The sequence below is a fragment of the Camelus bactrianus genome, chromosome 6 (genome assembly GCF_048773025.1).
Source record: "Camelus bactrianus isolate YW-2024 breed Bactrian camel chromosome 6, ASM4877302v1, whole genome shotgun sequence".
NCBI classification, from domain to species: domain Eukaryota; kingdom Metazoa; phylum Chordata; class Mammalia; order Artiodactyla; family Camelidae; genus Camelus; species Camelus bactrianus.
Genome location: NC_133544.1, coordinates 38,585,943 through 38,602,585, shown reverse-complemented (window position 1 = coordinate 38,602,585; position 16,643 = coordinate 38,585,943). Strand labels below are relative to the sequence as shown.

At 41.0% G+C, this 16,643-nt stretch overlaps 1 long non-coding RNA gene and 1 pseudogene across 5 annotated transcripts in view; one reads left to right on the top strand and one right to left on the bottom strand.

Moving 5' to 3' along the window:
* The window catches only part of LOC105074608 (uncharacterized), a 202,424-nt gene that overhangs the window by 127,974 nt on the left and 57,807 nt on the right, over positions 1 to 16,643 (bottom strand). The gene's annotated exons all lie outside the window — the stretch shown is intronic.
* Positions 15,480 to 15,745, top strand: LOC105074610 (ATP synthase F(0) complex subunit f, mitochondrial pseudogene; annotated as a pseudogene).

The following is a 16,643-nucleotide window of genomic DNA, read 5'->3' as shown; positions in this document are numbered from 1 at the left end:
TTTTTAAGTTCCCCAAGTGATTTTTAACATGCAGCCAAGATTGAGAACCCCAGTGTCAGCAGGAGACTTTGATGAATTTGGGAATATGATTTCTGAATGGACAAAAACTAAAACAAACGAGAGATAGGAATTGTTTATAGAATTTTTATCATGAATTTAAAACACTGTTAAATGATTTTGTTAATGTAAACATTTTTATCGTTTAACAGTTTTAGACAACTTTATATTGAATTTATTGAGCTCTTGTCAATATTATAAACAAACCCTGAAGTAGATGGTAGATGACATCTTGTCCACTGTGCCTCAGATGGACAATTACTAACAGGCAGAAAAATAAAACAAGTCTACATATTGTTCACATCCCTGTGCATGCAATTCCTTCAGACTTTTCCTCAGCAGACAAACTATAATAATTTACCTGTGATTGAAGACATGCTGGAGTGATCATTTGGTCCTTTGTTACTTTTCTTATTTTATAACTAGCTTAAGTAGTCAAATTTTGTCTTTTTTTTTAAAACCATTAAATAAATATGACTAGGTAACTGGATGAGAGTCTTTGTCTAGCGGGAGACAATTTCACTTATATTATTAGAAATATGGTTCTAGAAAAACCTATCAAGAAGTCTGCACTAGTCACAGACTACCTGAATTCAAAAATGACTGAACTCCGGTGCCAATAAACCATCCTTGTGTAGACAGTGCCACGCCCTGATATCTTCAACTGTCTTTATGACTTTGGTTTAATGACTTTTAAGGCACAACCATGAAATAAGCAAGAAAAGGTAGTGCTGAGCTGCAATCCTAACCTACTGCAAACACTCAGATCTCCAACCACCTCCCACACATCAACTATAACTATAAAAATTCTCAAAAACTATAAAAGACGTGCCTGGCTGCCAGCGCTCTTGGTAGAATAGTTGAAAACTTGCCACTAGTTGCAGTTGCTTGGCTTGAAAGAATATTTTCATGCAGAGGGAACCACTGCCTGAGGAAAGGGATGGGGGCCCTGGGTGGAAGGATCTGCAGGTCCCGGGGCCAGGTCTTTGAAGGCAGGGCTGGCTCTCCAAAGCGGGCTCCTGGGACATTTTTGGTGGACACAGCTGGGGAGAGGGGCTGCTATTGACATGTAGGGGGTAGTGGCCAGGGATACTCTAAACATTCTACGATGTATTAGGACCCCCTTACCCCCAAACAAAAAATTATCTGGCTCCAAATGTAAATAATGCTCAGGCTGAGAAACTCTGCTCTGATCTATGGCAATACTCAGCTCAGTGCTTTAATAATAAAAAATATATAATAAATAATAACTAAGTTATAACAAATAAATAATAGGTGCTTGAAGAATAAAGACATGAATGACTTAAAAGTTCCGAACTAAAAGAAGTTCTGAACTAGAAAAAATGAAAATATATACATATTTTATAATCAGATAAAATGCCATCTAAAGTTAAATATATTAGTGAATTCACAGAAAGAAAAAAGAAAGAGGCAGGAAGGAGAGGAGAAAGGGAGAAACGGAGGAAGGTTATAAGGGTAAGATGACCTCTACCATTTCTCCTTGGTTTTACCGATGTTTCTACACTATGAATCTTATGACAGGCTGAGAATAGGCAAGATGGTCACCATGGAGAATTTTAGGTCGAGCTTCCAAAATTTTATGCCAAAAAAAAAAAAAAAATCTGAATTTGGAGAGAGGATGTGTTTCCTCTGGGCCAAGAAGAATGTTAATCAGCAAAAAATACTTGGCTGACACAGGGCTTGTGTCTGCCCACTGGCACTCAGTTTGGCCTTGGTATATCATCTAATGACAGCCCTAAAACACAATAAAAGAAGAAGCTAATTAAAATTAAAATAATAATAAAAACACTGGCTGCATTGGGAAGTTTATGGTCTGCTCTATTGCTTTTCCATTTGTTTTGCTTGTGGAGCCTGTGTGTGGTTATAAAATGCTTCCTCTGTTCTTAGACGTAGTTGTAAATAATGTCAGCCTCACACACTGAACTTTTTTGCTCTGTTTCTCCTTTGTTAGTTCTGTGCTTGGTCCCCTTCACTGATCTTAGGATTCCTTAAGGACTCAGAAGAGAGATGGAACCTTCATTTCCCCTGGATACACCAGCCTCTGGGGGACAGCAAACAAGGACATGGCTCCCAACTGGAATAGACACTGACCCCACTCGTCTTCCTGCTTCCAGTAAGATCACTAGGTCTCCAAATGGACCACAACCCCAACTGTTCTTCCATTCCTTTTCAGAGATCCAGGACCTCATGGGTTTGCCTGGGGACCAGTTTAAATTTTCTGGTTATTGCAATGTCCATTGGCACTGCTCTCTGACTTCTTCTGCCATGGCTATGCCCTAGCTGCTCCTTTCCAGGCCCAGGGGTGCCTTTCACACAGAATACAATGAATCCTGCAGCTTGTAGGTCCTTCGCTACTGGGATCCTGCTCTGACCTCCCTGGGCTTCCTGCTCTCACTAAAGGAAGGGTGGTATCTTACTCCTCTAAGTGGAGAGCCCAGGAAGAGTGCCTGAGCTCTTCCTGGACAGTCTTGGCTGCAGAGGAATTTGGTTGACGTCCTAGGGGCTCCACCTGCATCTTACTGAAAAGCATCCCTTTCTGCTGACAGTCTAACAGGTTCCCAAGTGAGAAACCAGGATCTGAGAATCTGTTCTGCTCCAGGTGAAAGTTCTCATAGAGCCCCCGAAGCCTTCACACACACACACACACACACACACACACACACACACACGGCCATACACAGTATTAATTTCTGTTTAGGGGCCAACCAATAATTCCACTGCGTTTTCCAGGATGTCCAGGAACAAAACTCCTCAAAGGTGTCACTGCTGTTGCATCCTCCCTGTGGCAGGTAAGCATCAGAGCCTGGGGTTAGTTTGTTCCCGGTGACAGATGTGCAGGCAGGAGAGGCTGGCTGAATATGGGATGCTGCAAGCTGCGCCTGTCCTGACCATTAGAACACCTCCTTGTGGGCACTGTATCTGGATGATCGCCAATGAAAAGCTGGAATCATATTTTCTCTGAGTAGCTCCTGTCATTTCACAATGTGAAAACCCCATAAGTAAAGTTTCCAGGGGAAGGTGAGCCTTCAGGAGGGGGATTGAGGAAGGCAAGAATGAATGTGCTACCAGGGGAAAAGGAAGTGTTTCTTGGCCTTTGGATGGGGGTGGGCTGCATGGAGAGCCTTAGGACTCTGACTGCTAACTGGGGGAGAAGCATAGAAAGTAGTGGAACCAGGACAAACCTTCACTGTCTTCTTCCTCTTTCAGCTCTTTTGTGATGCACATCAAATACCTGCCCAGCAGGCCATCCTCCTGTAGGGGAATTGCTTTCTCCCTGCACACCATCCCCCAACACCTAGCCATGTAGGTGGTTCCAATGGGGGCTGTCAATCACTCTTCTCCTTTCCCTCAGTCGTGGAGTGTGAGTCAGGATATGGGCACATGACCCAAGCTGTGCCAATCAGAGTCCTTCTCTGGGATTCTTGAAACTGGGTCCTTTTCTTGAATGGCAAACTTGGGAAGTTATGAGCTCAGGAACTTTCAAACACAATGGTTCTAGCTCCAAAGAGAAAACTGAATGCAGGTGGAGCCCCTAGGTCATAGAAGGTCTCAAAGCCCTTGGCTTCTAGCCCCATGGTTAGGGCTGAATGAAGCTGTCACTCTGAGAGAAGCAGGGACAAAATACGAGGAAAGAGTACAGGTGGCATTAATTTCCTCATTGGAGTTGTTTCAGGCTATACCCTGTCTGTTTCCAGTCGCAGGAGCCAGTACGTTTTCTATCTGGGCTGAAGTTCTGGTAACATGTAACCCAAACATCTCAACACCTTACTTAGTCCTCTCACTTATTTCCTCTCTCTCTCCACCTCTTGAAAGTTGTTTAAAGGCATTTTCTCCACCACCTTGGAAGAAAGGAGCCAATTTCCTTGAAAACTGGTGACTTTCCAGAGTCAGTTAATCTCACATTTAACATAAAGAGATATGTAAACTGCTTAGAACAGTGCTGGGCATATAGTAAGCACTGTTTAAGTGTTTGCTATTATTATTATCCAGAAGTCCCATTTGCGCTGCTTTAGCTCCCTCTGCTGGCTCATGACTTTCACCAGGGGGAGCCGCGGGAGTCTTCCCTCAGCCTGTAGGAAACTCACTATCCAAGAGAAGGGCCTTTCCTGCAACTCACCAAGGGTCCTCAGAGCTTCCAGTTTCACAGACAGATCCTCTGTTGGCTCATATCTCCTTTTCTTTCCTCTTCTCCTTTGTGCCATAGGGTCATAATATACTGTTAGACAAGATTTTATACTTTGTGTGACACTCAGTGGTGGCCAAAGATTGCCCCATCAATGGTCCCATTCCCTGTATCCCCAAGCCCTGCAAATGAGGACGGGCCTATGTGGGCCACGACACTAGGACCCAAGAGAAGCTGTTACAAGGGGAACAGGGCTTACAGGGAAGACAGATTGGTGTCCACACCTGAGCTTGTTCACGGAGTACAGGAGCGATGCAACCTTGGGCAAATCACTTCTCTCTCTCTGTCTTTTAGTTTCATTTGTAAAATGGAGATAATAACAGATTGCAAATTTGTTGTGAGGATTACATAAGAAAATGTGCTTGAAACACTAACATGGAAAGTACGTAGTAAATGGCAACTACATCATCATCTTCATCAAAATCATCTTCACTCTCAAGTCCAGTTTTGCCTCAGTCAGGAGAATTTACCTGGCTGCTTTACAGAAACATCGCTATCTGGTTTGCCCCCACATGTTTGGGTAGAAAGATAGAACATTAAACTTTAAGAAGAGATACCCAAACTAGTTCAATTTTCCTCCTCAACTTGTCAAAAATCTATAGAACTGCATCACATGGGTTCCAGAGCACTGGAACTTGAGAGTTCTAGTTCCATTCCTGCTAGTAGCCATTTATAGGACCTTCATCTTCTTAGACCCTCAGTTTTCTTAGCTGGGAAATGGCAATATATACATACTTTGCAAGACTGTTCAAAGAATTGATGAGGTAAGGTATGTGAAGTTCTGCCTAGAGTGTCTGGTATATTTCAGGAGTGCCACAAATGCTGGTCATAGAAGGTCTCAAAGCCCTTGGCTCTTAGCCCCATGGCACTAAATTCTCCTTCCCTACCTGCTTGGGATGCCTCACACTGCAATCTGGGGGCTGTCCTTCCTAATTTCCTTTGATAAATTTTGTAGCTCTTCTGTACCTCTTGAAATCTTAATATTTATATGTATCGGTCACCATTGCATAACACATTCTTTAAACCATTGTACTGTATTTTGTATCCAAGCTATGAAGGCCACTGACCTGATTTGCTTCCCGGACTTAATCCTCAGGCCATCTTCCTCATCTTGGTATGTACAATTTCCTTCCACTCAGTAAATCAATTAAAAATCCAGGTGTCACTTCTAAGTCCTTGCTTTCCCTCACTACCTACATACAAGGCATTCAACAAATCCTGTTGATTCCACCTTTAAAACACATCCAAATACGTCAGCTCTCTCCATCTCTGCCACTGCTCTACTGGACAGGCCACCATCACTTCCGATGCAGGATCCCTACAGCAGCCTCCCAGCTGGTCTCTTGGCTTCCTCCTTTGCTTACCTACAATTTATTCTCAACACGTAACCGGAGTGAGCTTTTAAATAAAGACTGAGTCAAATTGTGTTATTCCCCTGCTTGATGCCCTTCAACTTTCTCCTTGATTTTTCAAGACCCTATGTGATTCGGCCATCACCTACCTTCCACTGTCATCTTACACCATTCTCTCCATCTGCCACACTCCAGCCACTCTGACCACCTTTCTGTTCCTTGAACACCCTAAACTGACTTCTGCCTTGAGATTCTTGCGCCAGCTCTTTCTTCTGCCTGGAATGCTCCTGACTTTCTCTCCTGAGTTGCACGTGGCTGGCTGTCTTGGCGTTCGGATCTAAAGGTATATGGCGCTTTCTTAGGGAGGATATTCTAGATATCACAATCTAAATTAACCACGCAATCACTGTGAACCCACGTCACCCTATTCTAATTCTCTGCAGAGCAAGTCTTTCCATTTAAGATTTTTCTTATTTAAACTTTAATTTTCTGTCTCCCCCATTAAAGTCTATGTTCGTTGAAGCTGGAATCCTGACCAATCTTTTTTTGCTGCTAACTGCAACATAATTCTAACCACAGAACCTAGAACTGTGCAAGGAACAGAGTAGCTGCTCAATCAGTAAGTTATCTCAAATTCACTGCCTTCCCTTTACATCAATATTTAGTATCTCATACCACTAGAGGGCAATAAATCACCTAATTGAAATGAGTTAATCGGTGTCCTTTTATATCACTTTACAAGTTGAACTTAATTGATTTTAATCATTAATGTAACAGACATTTATTTAAGAAAAACACTTCCCCCACCCCTCCAAAAAAAAGAGAGGAAAAAAGGTCTTGTTGATTTTCAAACCAGCCACCTGGTACAAACTCAGGAGAAAAAGTTTATTCCATGGTTACTTATAGTGAAATAATTTTAAATGTACTTTCTGTTTAAAGATGTTATCTGGGTAAAAATAAAATCTCATTATATAAAATGAGGAAGTTTTAACTTCAGTAATATGGAATTGTTTGGAAAGTCAGAGAGAAATTAGGCAAAACCATACTTTCTCCACCTTTTACACACACACACACACACACATTCTTGGTCACTATTCTGATTTCTGCTTTTAAAGGCGAGTCCTGGTCAGCTCATGGGAGCCGATAGAGATTCTGAAAGGGATTTTCTTTTTTCTGTTTTTATAATTCCATTTCATTCTGAGCTTTTTCATGTCTAAGCTTTTCTTTAAAAAAAAAAAAAGCAACCGAGTATATCCAGGATATGCCAGCAAGCAATAAGACATCAAACGTGCCATTGACAGGCCTGCCTCGTGGCCGGAACAGCCTGAGTGGCTAACGTGCAGCGATAAGACAAAGGTTCTGTCTTCCGAGTCTGCTGCAGCGCCTGGCGCTGGAGACAGAATGTGCAATCACACAGCTAGCTGTCCGTTCAGTGACAGGAGGGGGCTGCACTGTTCCCGGTGAACTCAAGGTGGCAGCATAGAAATACTTGAAATGAATTTACCTGCTGAGGAAACTATTCAGTGAAGGATTCCTGTAACGGCTGGTTGGTCTTAAGAACAGTTTCCCAAACCACATTGGGTCAGTCACCATGACCGCTGGATGGCTGTATTGGAATCCATGACTTTCTAGTTGTCCTTTCTCTAGAAGGGAGAAATGACTTATAGAAGAAAAGGCATCTGGATGGGAAAAACTTAATTTCTTGACATTGCTTGTGACCTGCTGTGGCAGGAAGGCTTCCCAAAGTGAGTGCTGACAGCTGTGGGAGTGCGGGTGGGTCAGGAAAGTCTGGGACCTTTGCATTTCCAGGGATGCACAAGAGGAAGGGAGTGGCCTAAACTTTTCTAGTCACTTAAGAACAATGAGATTGCTTTAGGGCACTCACCATGCGTGTTGTGGAAGGGAATAATCAAGATCAGCTTGCTTGCTTCTTTAAATTCTTTTGAGTAGGGCAGGTTCTAGTGAATCCTCAGATCTGTTACAATATTTGTCAGTAACTCAGCAAAAGGATCCCGAAAGCACGAGGAAGATCCCCCTGTGACCGCCTTCATGGAGGAGAGAGAACATTATCTTTTACCCCCATGTTCTAAATTTTCCACTACAAAAAATTCATTGATATATCCATATGGCAAACATTCATTTGCTGAGCACCTGCAAAACAATTACTATACTCAAGAAGTCAAGTGGAAATGGAGAATTAATTCATGAGAAGCATCAACAAGATGTTATTGAGAATTCAAAGGACAAACTCTGAAAGCTTTCAATAAGAGGAAATCAAGTAAAGTTCACAGAGCAATGATTTTGGCCTTAAACAATGAGTAGGATTTGCCGTTGATAGAATTGGGTGATGAAAGAAAGGTATCCCAAGCCAAAGGGACAGAATAAGCAAACGTATGAAGATGAGATCATTCAGAGCGTGCTGGATACACAGAGTACAGGCAAAATACAGAACCCAGCGAAGTAGTAGGTAGTAAGGCTTTTAAGCAGTGATTCTCAGCCCAAGGAGATTTTGCCACTCGGGACATTTGGCAATGTCTAGAGAGATTTTTGGTTGTCACAGTGAAGAGGAGGGGTGCTACTGGCTTCTAGTGGGTAGAAGCCGAGGATGCTGCTAAATATCTTACACTGCACAGGGCAGCTCCCACAACAAAACTTACTCCGCCCAAAATGTCCATAGTGCTAGTGCTGGGAAACCCTGTTTTTAGGGAAGGTTGGTTGTGGTCACAGGGGCCCTTAAATGTCAGGTGATGGGGATGGAACTCATTTGGTAGGCAAAGAGGGATGCAGATGGTTTTTCGGTGACAGAACAGATTTATCAGTGTAATGATTTATGGGAGTTACATGGATAAGAAATGTTATAGCCTTTCCCCTCCCTCATCTTTAAAAGAGAAATCCCGTTTGTGCTACTTGGCTAGCCAGCCTTTGTTGTCCTTGAGGGGAATAAGTGGAGAAGCAGAATTGGAGAAACCTAGATAAGCTAAATTCATCTCCATACATAAGGACATGGACCTCTAAGAAAAGAAACGATCCAGGAGGTGGTGTGAGAGAAGCAAGAGAAAAGAGTAAGAGTGTGAGGAAGAGTCAGCATAAACCGAATTACAGGACAGAGCATTGCATTACGCGGAGGTGCTAAAATAATGACCTTGAGTCTGCCCTTGATGAACTTACAATTTCCTAAAGAGCATAATCAAGTCTCTAGTAGTCACAGAAAAGTATATATGTATCTTCACATTTCTGTCATTGCTCAGAGCTTTCACTGATGGATAAAATCAAGGTGGCTTCAGTTCAGGGACAGAAGTCATTTGGAGCTGCTTTTGCTGTGGGTTTTTCTTCCTTTGAGCATGGAACAGAAAAAATGACCATCTATCCAAGTCTATGAACCTGAAGATTGTCATACTAAGTGAAGTAAGCCAGAAAGAGAAAGAAAAATACCACATTCCACATTTATGTGGAATCTAAAAAAATGACACAAATGAACTTATTTACAAAACAGAAACAGACTCACAGATATAGAAAACAAACTTGTGGTTACCGGGGGAAATGTGGGGAGTGGAGGGATAAATTTGGAATTCGGGATTAACATATACACACTAATATATATATAATAGATAAACAGCAAGATCCTAGGTATAGCACAGGGAACTATATTCCATATCTTGTAATAGCCTGTAATGAAAAAGACTGTGAAAAGGAATATACATATGTATAACTGAATCACTATGCTGTACACCAAAAATTAACACAACATTGTAAAATAAAATAAAATAAACTGCATGGCTAACAGAAAAAAAAAAAAAGAATCCATCCAACTCCAGTATTCAATTATTTCTGTCTTTTGGGCTGGAGATGGATTTGACACAGATGAGTAAATATAGCCTGTTGCCCCTTGTTAGAGGTGGGTCATCACAAATTTGGCCAATGGGAAGATGCACTGAAGACACTGTGTGTGAAGCCTGCAAGAATATCGGTTCTTCATATCACAGTTGGTTGCTCTGGTCTGTGTGTCTCTGTCAACTTCCAGTGGCTAATAAGCTTTTGGCCCGGTGATGGAAGCAATAATGCCAATGACAAAGATAAACAGGGTCCTCTGCCAGGAGCAAAAGCTGACATCTTTCTAGTAATTGCAACCTGATATGTGCATGGTCCTAGGATCATGGGACATCTCTACCATAGTCATTTACTATCTGCAGTGGCTCCAAGGGCTTCATACTAGGTGATGGCTGCCACGGGGGCTGTATTATCATGACTACGCCAAGGGAGAATGGCCATGTTCTTCTTGTAACTTCTCAGAGCAAATGGAGCTGGAAATGGACATTAGGAAGAACACCCACAGAGCTCAGCCTATCTTGGTGGTGGTTAATCAGAGATGAATTCCATGAATTCCATAATCAATTCTTAATTCCAAATTAAGAAAAGCTGTTTAGATTCACAGACTCATAGAAAACAAACTTACAGTTTCCAGGGCGGGGAAAGGGTGGGAGGGATAAATTGGGAGTTCAGATGTGCAAATAATAACTACTATATACGAAATAGATAAAAAACCAAATTTCTTCTGCATAGCACAGAGAACTATAGTCAGTATCTTTTGGTAGTCTATAATGAAAAAGAATATATGTATGTATATGTATGACTGAAACATTATGCTGTACACCAGAAGTTGACACATTATAAACTGACTATACTTCAATTTAAAATAATAAATTAAAAAAAGAAGAAAAAAGAAACGCTGTTTATAGTTGGATTTTAAAGAAAGAGTAGGGAGAAAACTTCACTTCTCTGTTTTTAGAAGTGCTCTGTATCACATAGAAATGCTTTTGATCACTACTTATAGCAAACCCAATGTTGATTGCTTATTATTTTATTGCATGACAAGAAGTCTTACCTGGATGGTTTTTCTCTTTTCTGTTCCTTACCCTTAGCATGCTGGCTTTTTAAGTTTTTGCCTATTCCTTCATATAGCACCAGCCATTTCTGCCTCTTCTCTCAGGAATGGAGAAGCTTTTCCCTCTACATATTATGGCCAGAATTGGGTCACATGGTTACCCCAAGCTCTAATGGAGACTGGGGAAATGAATGTCTGTCTAAGAGGAAGAGGGTTGTTATAACTGCTTTAAAGCAGGCAAAATTCATCTCCAAGACCCTAGTCACTTGTTATTACAAGCAAAATTGGAGTTCCAGTAACAAGAAAGGAGAGGCGTTATTAGGTAGACAACTAACAGTGTCTGTCACAGGCTTTGCCACATCAGACACAGAGGTCTTAGAGGGTGTGAGACGGAAATACAGTGGACTCCATCACTCTTTGCACACGTTCCCGCCACCTTGGATGCCTTCCTCTCCTTCCCTTCCCTCCCTCTTCTGAACAAACCTCTTCTCCTTATATACACAGGTAAATTGCAAGTGAATTCTTGCTCATCCTAAGAGCCTACTGAAATCATCTTCACGGGATCTTTCCTGGCCTCACATCCCAGTGTCAGGCATGCCCATGTCTGCTCCCACAACAAACTCTACCTGGGCGTGCATCACACCGAGTTGCAGCTCTCTCTTTTCTTATCTTTGTTTACTCCCAGATTGACTTCTTGAGGAGTCTTATTCAGATTCACATCCCCAAGACTGAGCACAAGCCTGACACATACTAACTGAATGAATGAGAACTCCAAAAAGAGTTTTGAAACATGCTGTAACTCCTTAAGAAATGATGTTTCTGGATAAAGCATATACAGAAGTGTTTATTATTTGTGATTATAACACAGCACACTTTTCAAGGAAGAGGTGCTGTGTCTTATAAAGTCTTTTCTACCTTTGTCTGCTGGCTTCTAGCACCATCCCCTTACCTACGCTTACTTCCCAACTGTACGTGGTGGAGTGAGATTGCTTTCATCCACAGGCCATCACGGGGAAGGCAGTGTTTCACTGGGAAGAAAGCCTGGGCTTTGGAGGTTTGAATCTCAGCTCAGCAATTATCACCTTCTGCTAAAGAGCAACATGAGTCAGCCCGTTAACCAACCTCATTGAGCTTCAGTTTGCTTATTGGTGGAATGTGATAAATATGAGTAATAGCCTCATAGGGTTATTTTGAGTACTTAATGGCATAACATATGTAAAATGCTCAGCACATGGTAGACGCTCAAAAAATTATTATTGTTAGTGAAAGAATATTGGATCTTCAATATACTTTTTATCAGTTCAGAGTTCTCTTATTTGCAGATGATTTCACTGCCCTAGAGCCAAAAAGTTTTGTATCACACAATGAAGTTGAGAAATTTCTTAGCTCCATATCATGTATGTACCTAGACACCTCTATATATTAAAAAACAAAACCTGGTGATAATCACATCCTTAGTTTCAAGGCCAGGTCACAGAATATCCCCATGGGAACTGCTCTGTGTTTTACATATCAATATTATGAAAGCATGAAGACCTGTTTATAGTAAGGTTATATGTATTCTAAATACATTTAGAAGAATTTATAATTATTCCCCATTCATACTTTCATTGAGGTACAATACACATTCTGTAAAATTAGCCCTTTAAAGTGTACAATTCAATGGATTTTGGTATCTTTTGAGTTTTGCAGCCATTATAATCTAACTCCAGAAAATTTTCATCACTCTAAAAAGAAACCCCCATCTATGTTAGCTGTCACTGTCAATGGGCAGTAGTATTTTGAAAGGAATCTTTTTTTCTGAGCATGTTTCAGTATTTCATTCCTTTTTACAGCTGAATAATACTCCATTGTGTAGATATGCCACATTTCATTTATCTATTCATCATTTAATAAATATGTGTTGCTTCCACTTTTTGGTGATTATGAATACTACTACTATGAACATTTGTGTGCAAGTTTTTGTGTGGACATATGCGTCTACTTCTCTTGGGTAGATACCTAGGAGTGGAATTGCTGATTGTGTGCTAACTTTATGTTTAAACTTCTGAAGAACTGCCAGCTGTTTTCAAAGTGGCTGCTACATTTTACCTTTTCACCAGCAATGTCTAAGGGTTCCAATTTCTCTACATCCTCATCAGCACTTGCTATTGTCTGTTCTTTAATTTTAGCCATTCTAGCGGTGTGAAGTGGTAGTTCATTGAGGTTCTGACTTGTATTTCCCTGAAGACCAATAATACTGAGCATCTTTTTGTATGCTTCTTATCCATCTGAGTATCTCCTTTTCTGGAGAAATGTCTATTCAAATCATGTGCCCATTTTTAAATCTCTTTCTGGAGAAATGTCTATTCAAATCATTTGCCTATTTTTAAATTTCATTTATCTTTTTATTGTTGAGTTGCAATCATTCTTTATATATCCTGAGTACTAGACCTTTATTAGATGTATAATTTGCAAATGTTTCCTCCCATTCTATGGGTTGGCTTTTCACTTTCTTCATAGTGTCCTTTGAAATACAGAAGTCTTTCATTTTGATGAAGGCAAGTTTATCTATTTTTGTTGTTATTGTTGCTTGTGTTCTTGGTGTCGTATCTAAGAAACTATCGCCAAATCCAAGACCACAAAATTCATACCTGTGTTTCTTTCTAAGAGTTCTATAGCTTGAGCTCTTGGTATTTTGACCTCTTCCATGAATTATAAATATTCTTAATGGCATCTAGAATGGTGAATCCTTTCCAGAATATTTTCCATTTATTTTACCCAGATCCATCAGAGGAATCACTATGTACAGCAGCTACAACCTTATGAAATATATTTCTTAAATAATAAGACTTGAAGGTAGAAATTAGTTCTTGACCTATGGGCTGCAGAAGGAATGTTGTGTTATCAGGCATGAAAACAACAATCTCATTGTCCACCTCCATCAGAACTCTTGGTTGACCAGGTACATTGTCAATGGGCAGTAATATTTTGAAAGGAGTCTTTTTTTGGGGGAGGTAGGTCATGACAGTGGGCTTAAAATATTCAAGTAAGCCATGTTATAAACAGATATGCTGTCACGCAGGCTTTATTTTCCATTTATAGAGCATAAGCAAAGTATATCTAACATAATTCTCAAGGGCCCTAGGATTTTCAGAATGGTAAGTGAGAATTGGCTTCAACTTAATGTCATCAGCGGCACTAGTCCCTAACAAGAGAGTCAGCCTGTCCTTTAAAGCTTTGAAGCCAAGCATTGACTTCTCTTCTCTAGCTATGAAAGTTCTAAATGGCATTTTATTCCAGTGTAAGGTTTTTTCATCTACACTGAAAAATCCATTGTTTAGTGTAGACACTTTCACTAACTACCTTAGCTGCATCTTCTCGATAACTCGCTGCAGCTTCTTCATCAGCACTTGCTGCTCCACCTCGCACTTTCATGTTACAGAGATGGCTTTTCTCCTTAAACCTTGTGAACCAAGCTCTGCTAGCTTCAAACTTTTCTTCTGCAGCTTCCTCACCTCTCTCAGCCTTCATAAAATTGAAGAGAGTTGGGATCCTGTTCTGGATCAGGCTTTGGTTTAAGGGAATATGGTGGCTGGTTTGATCTATCCAGACCACTAAACTTTCCTCATATCAGCAATAAGGTTGTTTTGCTTTTTTATCACTCATGTGTTCACTGGAGTAGCACTTTTAATTTCCCTCAAGAACTTTTCCTTTGCATTCACAACTTAGCTGACTGTTTGGCACAAGAGGCTTGGTTTTCAGTCTGTCTTCATTTTCAACATATCTTCCTCACTAAGCTTAATCATTTCTAGCTTTTAATTAAAAGTGGGAGATGTGTGACTCTTCCATTCACTTGAACATGTAGAGGCCATTGTAAGGTTATTAACTGGCCTAATTTCAATATTGTCATGTTTCAGGGAATAGGAAGGCTCGAGGAGAGGGAGAGAGATGGGGAAACAACCAGTCAGTAGAGCATCAGAACACACACAACACTTCTCAACTAAGTTTGACGTCTTACACAGGCACTGTGCATGGCCTCCCAAAACAATTACAACAGTAACATTGAAGATCACAAATCACCAATTGTCATGAAGCAAAGTTCTCCTAAAATCGAGGTTCCTTGCCGAGTTTATGATTAACCTCTCTATCCAAAATTTTATTCCCTTTCTTTTCCTACCCCTGCTCCCCTCAGAATTGGGTAGTATCAAAGAAAAGGGGTGACTGAAACTGAGCAGGACTCTCCCAGGTACAAAAGCCTCTCCTTGTCCTGGTTCTTGTTTGTAGAAAAAGGCTTTAGTCTCCTAGGCCTTCCCTGAGTTCCAAAGAGCAGACTCAAGCAATTACTAGTTAGGGAAGTGAGGGAATGCAGAAACAAAGGAAAAGCAAGTATTTCAGTAACAAAACGAGAGTCCTAGTTCCCCCTCAAGGGATGTACCTAACAATCTGATGCGTGTCTTTGAATTGTTCTGCAGAAACTAAGACCCTCACCCAGGTGAAAGATGATGACTACATGCTGACCACAACCACACAGATCCCAGACTGGTTTGATGATTAAGATTTCCAAAACTTCACCTTGTTAACCTCACCATCAACCAGTCAGAAGAAAGGCCATAAGCTACAACACTTGCCCAAATGTTGCCTTTAAAAACTCTTTCCTGAAAGCCATCAGAGAGTTTGAAATATTACAAGAATTACCAAGATGTGACAGAGACATGAAGTGATCAAATGCTGTTGGAAAGATGGCACTGGTAGACTTGCTCGACGTAGGGCTGCCACAGAAATTCAATTTGTAAAAAATGCAGTATCTGTGAAGTGTAGTAAAGCAAAGCCCAATAAAACAAGGTTTGCCTATATTTACATATTTACACACACATACATACATATGGAGAGAAAGAAAGAGAGAGAGAGATTTATTGCAAAGAGTTGGCTTATGCAATTGTGGCAATTCTAATATCCACAGGGCAGGCTGTCAGGAAGGGCAGGTTGGAGCCAGGACTCCAGGATGGCGTCAATCACACCACTAAAGGAGAAGAAGCTCCTGGATGTCACATTAGGGGAGCTGCCAAGCTGGATACAGATGCAGGATTTTACCCCTAAAGGCATTGCTGGAGCCTTTCAATGAGGTTACTACCCGTATTACAAGAAGTATGTCAATGTGAAGAAAGGGAGTACCACTGAGCTTTCTATGGTGCTGGCAGCTTACATGCTTTCCAATTACTGCTGTTCTTACAAGAACTCACACATGAGTGGCTACGCAAGTACCACTGAACAGGGTGCACTCTGCACTCCTGACCGTATCCTAATGGAGAATGAACGCCTAATAAAAGATGACTGGTACCTGGGGGTAAAAAAGAAAGGAAGGGGAGGCTGAACTTCTTAGGCAAAAGCGGAAGCTGCTGTGCACAGGCAGAATTTCTTCTTCAGGGAAGCCTCAGTTCCGCTCTTGAGGTCTTCCAGCTGATTGAATCAGCACCCCCCCCCCCCACTTATCTCGGATAATCTTCCTTAAAGTAAACTGATTACAGACTTCAGTCACATTTACAAAATATCTTCACAGCAACACCTAGATTAGAGTTTGACTGAACAACAGGGGACCGTTAGCTCAGCAAAGCTGACAGACAGGACGGACATTACCATCTACAAGTCTCTCTTCACGCCAGCACTGCACAGTCCCAATGACTGTAGCTCTGTGATAAATTCTGGAATCAGGAAGTGGGAGTCTTCTAACTTTGTTCTTCCTTTTCAAGATTGTTTTGGCTATTCTGGGTCCTTAGCATTTCCAGATGAATTTTAGGATTAGCTTGTCAATTTCTGCACCCACATTCATTTTTATATTACGATAAATTGATAAATCATTAACTTTGAAGTCAAACCTATGTGACTTAAGATGCTCTGCTTTGTCTCTCAGGATCACTACCAGTATTTCCTATCTAGGGCAAGCAAAAGTGTATTCCACCTGCCAGTGTGAAGGACGGAGATGAAAAAAGCATCACAGGAATAAATGAATTAATGTGACACCCAGTAAGCAATTTCAATTCTCAAATACTATAACTTAAATAGTACTTCTCTCTCCTGACTATTAAAGAGAAAAGGATAGCATGTTCCACATGTTACTTGATATGGTTGTTGGTAACAAGTGTTATTTTCACCTTCCTCTGGAGAGGGC